This window comes from Lacerta agilis, chromosome 5, assembly GCF_009819535.1.
Source record: "Lacerta agilis isolate rLacAgi1 chromosome 5, rLacAgi1.pri, whole genome shotgun sequence".
Lineage (NCBI taxonomy): Eukaryota > Metazoa > Chordata > Lepidosauria > Squamata > Lacertidae > Lacerta > Lacerta agilis.
The window spans coordinates 93725735-93731734 of NC_046316.1; positions in this window are offsets into that span (position 1 = coordinate 93725735).

Sequence of the window (6000 nt, forward strand, 5' to 3'; positions counted from 1 at the left end):
TAGGAAACAAAATAGGAAATTCTTTCCAGTAGCACCTTAGAGACCAACTGAGTTTGTTCTTGGTATGAGCTTTCGTGTGCATGCACACTTCTTCGCACACGAAAGCTCATACCAAGAACAAACTCAGTTGGTCTCTAAGGTGCTACTGGAAAGAATTTCCTATTTTGTTTCCTATTTTGTTTCGACTATGGCAGACCAACACGGCTACCCACCTGTATCCATAAAGTAGCACATAGTAAGTTGGCATCCATCTGTCTCGGGAGACAATGGAGGAGTGGAAGGCAATATATATTGAAAACAAACCAGTGTCATCTTCTTCTTTTTGGCAATCACTTGTAGCCGAGTAAGATTGTCTTCCATAAACACGGTTTTAACAATGAGTCCGTAAGTGACTGTGGAGGCCAATTCTGGATCCACACATCCTTCCACAGTGGGGACATGGGTTCCTGGGTGGGAGCTGATCATGGTGTGGATTTGCCAAGCATGCCTTCCTCTTAGCACGTTTCTCCCTTGCGTCCTGAGTTCGAGTGTCTTCAAAGCCCACAACACCTTTGGTAAAGGCTGTTCTCCAACTGGAGCGCTCGCAGGCCAGTGTTTCCCAGTTGTCGGTGTTTATACTACATTTTTAAAGATTTGTCTTGAGAGAGTCTTTGAACCTCTTTTGTTGACCGCCAGCATTACGCTTCCCATTTTTAAAGAGCCGTTACTTTGGAAGACGATAATCAGGCATCCGCACAACATGACCAGTCCAACGAAGTTGATGTTGAGGCTGTCTCTTCATGACACCCAGTTGGTCTGATGCAGTGATTCTCGAACTCTTTTCCCAGAACGATATTTGCTTGTGCCACACCAAACTGTGCATTGATAAGTGCATTGTGCATTATTGTCTTGGAAGATGTTTAACACAAACAAACAAACACACACACAAACATACACACACCCTGCTCTCTCACACAAGCAAATCTGACTGCAGCTACCCAAAGTCAACTAATCACTCCCTAGGCCACCCTCTATGTCTCTCACCACCAAGGAAACACAACATGTGAATAATCAGAAAACCCTACAAGTAACGCTGACACAAAACCCCACACATACACCAAGTAGAAGAACAGAAACATAACCAGGCGACCCCCACCCCACCCACCACTCCCCCTCTCCCCCCTCTTTACTTCCTAACCTAACATTGTATGTAACATTAATGTCTCATAGCAAATGCAGCTGAATTGCAGAAATCATAACTTGAATTGCTCCTGTGTTCGAATCCTGCTTGCTGGTTTCCCTCAGGCACCTGGTTGGCCGCTGTGAGAACAGGATGCCGTTGGCCCAATCCAGCAGGCTCTTTTCCTGTTCCCCTGCTTTCTTTGACCTTTTTGTGGGGGGTCCCCTTTTTCCTTTCAACAGGAACATGGGTGCATTTTGCTTTTCACCTTTATGGAAATGTGGAGAACTTATCATAATTTGGCCAAAAGACAGCATAGAAAGGAACTCTAATGATGGCAAGGCCTCCGCAGCAAATATATTTGTCCCTCTTGCAAGCTGAGGTTCTTTGGACTGGAATGGACTGGGGAGCGTTCTCCCTTCATCACTGGTTTCTCATCCTTTGTCCATCCCCCCACAATTGAGCGTTTACTCTTTCACTTCCTTTCCTCGCTTGCTTTGGGAAAAGGAGAAGAAATGGGGGAAAGGATGAAATCTAGAAGGGGAAATTCACTGGCAGTTGAGCTATACAGAGTCAACCGAGCCTGGGATTTCAAATAAACACGCTCTGTTTGCTCAGTGATTTGAGACTTGGAACCAGAAGGTAGAAGTCTAAAAAGTCCTCAGAGGAAAATAAAATTCTGGAATTCACATGGACTCACAACTTTTCCTTTGCTGACCTCCAGAAGCCTTGGCGCCACCCTGGCCAAGCGGGATTTGGCCCTGCCAAGGAGGAAAAACTCACCCAACATTGCTGCTGCTGCTGCTGCTCTTGCGTTCTTGGTCTGCAAACACCGCCCCCCCCCTTCCCATGAGAGGTCGCCGTGACCCAGCCACAAAATTATTTGAGGACCTGAATTCTCCGGAGAGAACTGTGTATATAGTTTGTGTTTGTCTGTGTGATCAAGGCCAGGTTCTCTCTTGTAAACTCCTCGAGCCAATTCGTAAAATCTAAACGCTGACAGCCGGGCCTCTCTTCCTCAAATCCAAGTCACACAAGGAGAGATTTTTTATCACTTCATCAGTTGCTCACCATCACTTTACGAGACATGTTCATCATTTTCCTCTTGCTGTGGCTGGCTCTATCTTCCTCTGGCTCATCGGGAGGGAGGAAAAAAAATATTGGGGGGCTCTTTTGGTCAGGAAGTAAAATAGCACATAAGCTGAAAGTCTCTAGAGCGGCTCTAGTAAAAAAAAAATGTTTTTTTGTCAGTTTGGTTTGATTTCCTATTGTTTATGAATAAGGAGGGACATGGTTGGATGGTTCCTCCATCTTATGGGTTACATAAATATACACACCCATGCTTTTTTATTTTATTGCATTTTACTCTTATTACATCTTTATTCATTTGCTGGACACATGATTAAGAAAGCAAGGTATTAACACTTTTGTTTGATCCCCCTCTCGTATAACCTCCCTGGAAACAAATCAGAATGAACGCTGAATGGATACCTCTTATCATTGCAACCAAAAAGCCCCCATGGTACTTGCAACGGGACTAAAACACAGTTTAAAGAAATGTAGAAATGGGTTTCGTCCAATGCGGTGCGAAGAACAGTGCTCTGTTGCAGCATGGATATGCTTGCGCATCTGAATTTTCTGCTCCTCCTCCCTGGAATGGGCCCCCCAAATCTGTTTTGAATGCCCCCGCAGCACCCTCAAAACAGATTGGGGGAGGGGGTGGGGCACACACAGGGGTCGAACAGGAACTAGCAGTTCGAAAGCACGCCAGGGGAAGTAGATAAATAGGTACCACTGTGGCAGGAAGGTAAACAGCATTTCCGTGCGCTCTGGTTTCCACCACTGTGTTCTGTTGTACCAGAAGCGGTTTAGTCCTGCTGGCCACATGACCTGGAAAGCTGTCTGTGGACAAACGCCGGCTCCCTCAACCTGAAAAGCGATATGAGCACCGCAACCCCATAGTCAGCTTTGACTGGACTTAACCATCCATGGGTCCTTTACCTTTACCTTTACACAACAGGAACATAGGAAGCTGCCAAATGCTAAATCGGACCATCGGTCCACCTGGCACAGTATTGCTTAGAAGAGAAGAAGAAGAGTTTGGATTTGATATCCCGCTTTATCACTACCCTAAGGAGTCTCAAAGCGGTTAACATTCTCCTTTCCCTTCTTCCCCCACAACAAACACCCTGTGAGGTGAGTGGGGCTGAGAGACTTCAGAGAAGTGTGACTAGCCCAAGGTCACCCAGCAGCTGCATGTGGAGGAGCGGAGACGCGAACCCGGTTCACCAGATTACGAGTCTACTGCTCTTAACTACTACACCACACTGGCTCCTCCAGAGGGTTAGGCAGGGATGCTCTGCCAACCATAACTGGAGATGCCCTTGGCAACTGAAACCTGGGACCATCTTCATGCAAGGCAGAGGCTCTACCCACCAGGATGGAAGGAGAGGGGGCAAAGCTCCTTTGCCCAAGTGGAAATCATTGCACCAATGGGCCACATTCGTCGGCTACAGCCCACCGGAAGAAGAAAAAGCACCCGATTGCTGTGAGCGAGAAAATCGGTCCCCCTGGGAGCTCTGTTTGACCACAGGTCCTTTCTGACTGTGCTTTGGTCCTGTCGCACATTCCAGGAGGTCTGTTTGCGAGCAGCGTTCTTTGGAAAGGTGAGGCTAAGCTGGAGTTGGCACCCTCTCCCTTCCTCCGCAGCTGCTCTTTTCTTCTTCCTCCTCTTGTTTTCCTGGCTCGGGAAGGTCACCGCGGTGCCAAGCTGTGCCGCCCATCTCAAAAGGGACACTGTGTAACCATGCAGGCTGCGACACGCCGGGAAGATGGGGCATGGTGTTCGCGGCCGGCCCACAGAGCAAAAATGGCAGGACCGTCGTGTGTTTTGGAGAAACGGCCTGCTGCACGCTTGGTAAAGGGTTTGCCCCTTGCTGAGCACCCTTTGGATCACGGAAAGAGAGCCCTGCAGCTGGGTTCAATGCCCATCTAGTCCGGCATCCTTTGCTTTCAACCGCGTGCTCCTTTTGGGAAGCCTGCAAGGCAGACCCGAGTGCAAAACAGCAGTGCACTCCCTAGGAGCAGGTATTCGGCGGCACACTTTGCTTGGCACCTTTGGCCAAAATTCCCATCATATCCTGCAGGTGGGCCTCCCAGAAATATCTATTTGGGGGACAGCATTGGAATTGATGCCTGGGGGAGGGGAGATTTCAGAAAGGCGGCACTTTGTCTTCAGGTTTTCCTAAAAAGGACTCAACAATTTTGGTAGTTTACTTACATAAAAGAAAAGCTCAACAATTTTGGGGTCTTTTTACTTTTTGCAACATGGCGACCCTAGTAACCACTTCTCTCTCTTGGTCCGATCCTGGGAGCGTCTTCCTGTATTCTCACTGCATTCATTTCTTTCCTCTTTGGTTCATTAGGAGTTTGCAGCCCGGTTCTCCTTGTGCGAATATTTGGCTTCCCTTCCATGGAATGCCAATAAACGCTCAGCTGCGGCTGAAACTGAAGTCACAGCCGGAGTGTTGCAAGAGAGGAGAATCTGACGTGAAGTCTGAAACATAACCTGCCCTAGTAAAGATTTCATTCACTTTAGCCACCCCCTAAACTGCACTGTCTTCCCATCTCTGGACTTTTCTGTATTATTATCAAGGGGATTCAGGTGGGAATAAGGCCTAAGAACATTTCCCTGCTTGGCTTGAGGTTTGTGTCTGCAACCATTTAAACGAGACACAAACATGCCCCTTGCCAATTTTAATGTTTGCCTGATCTCAGAATTACAAATTTTGAGGATTTTGCATTTAAAAACAAAACTGGCCTGCGAGCAGTGCAGGTTTTATATTAGTTAGGATTCAGGGATGTTGTTCCATGCCATCATCTCACTGATGAATACATGCATGCCATAGTTAAAAACCTGCCTGCACTCGCAATTCCTAACTTAAGGTTAGGGATTAATTAATGGTGCCCTTTGGGTAGTGAATTGCATTGTATTAATAGCATTGTTGTTTTAGCACTTTATTGTTTTAACCCTCGCATTACCTTGATACAGATTGTTATAGGCTGCATGTAAATACTTTTAGGAAGCAAACAAATGGCTCACACAACTACCATGTGAATCCATTTATTTATTTTATCAAAGTATTCATATACTGCCTATAACAATCCATTGCAAGGCTCTTAAAAGTCACTTTAAAAAAATGTCGGGTGCATAAAACATAAATACAAAGGTAAAGGTAAAGGGACCCCTGACCGTTAGGTCCAGTCGCGGACGACTCTGGGGTTGCGGCGCTCATCTCCATTTACTGGCCGAGGGAGCCGGCGTACAGCTTCCGGGTCATGTGGCCAGCAGGACTAAGCCTCTTCTGGCAAACCAGAGCAGCACACGGAAACACCGTTTACCTTCCCGCCGGAGCGGTACCTATTTATCTACTTGCACTTTGACGTGCTTTCAAACTGCTAGGTGGGCAGGAGCTGGGACAGAGCAACAGGAGCTCACCCCGCTTTGGGGATTCAAACTGTCGACCTTCTGATCGGCAAGCCCTAGGCTCCATGGTTTAACCCACAGCACCACCCGCGTCCCGCTTAAATACAAAGAGCACATTATAAAAATGCATATATCAAGAAACCTTCAACATACAAATCAGTTAGAGACCAGCATCTTGTTAGAGCATGTTGCTGATGATGCCAAGGTCATGGGTTTGTTCCCCATATGGCTGCAGATTCCTGCATTGTGATGGGTCAGACTAGATGACCCACGGGTTCCCTTCTAACTCTATGATTTTATCATTCTATCATCTACAATCTAATCTGTTTACTTTTAATGTTTTTAAACAGCTTTT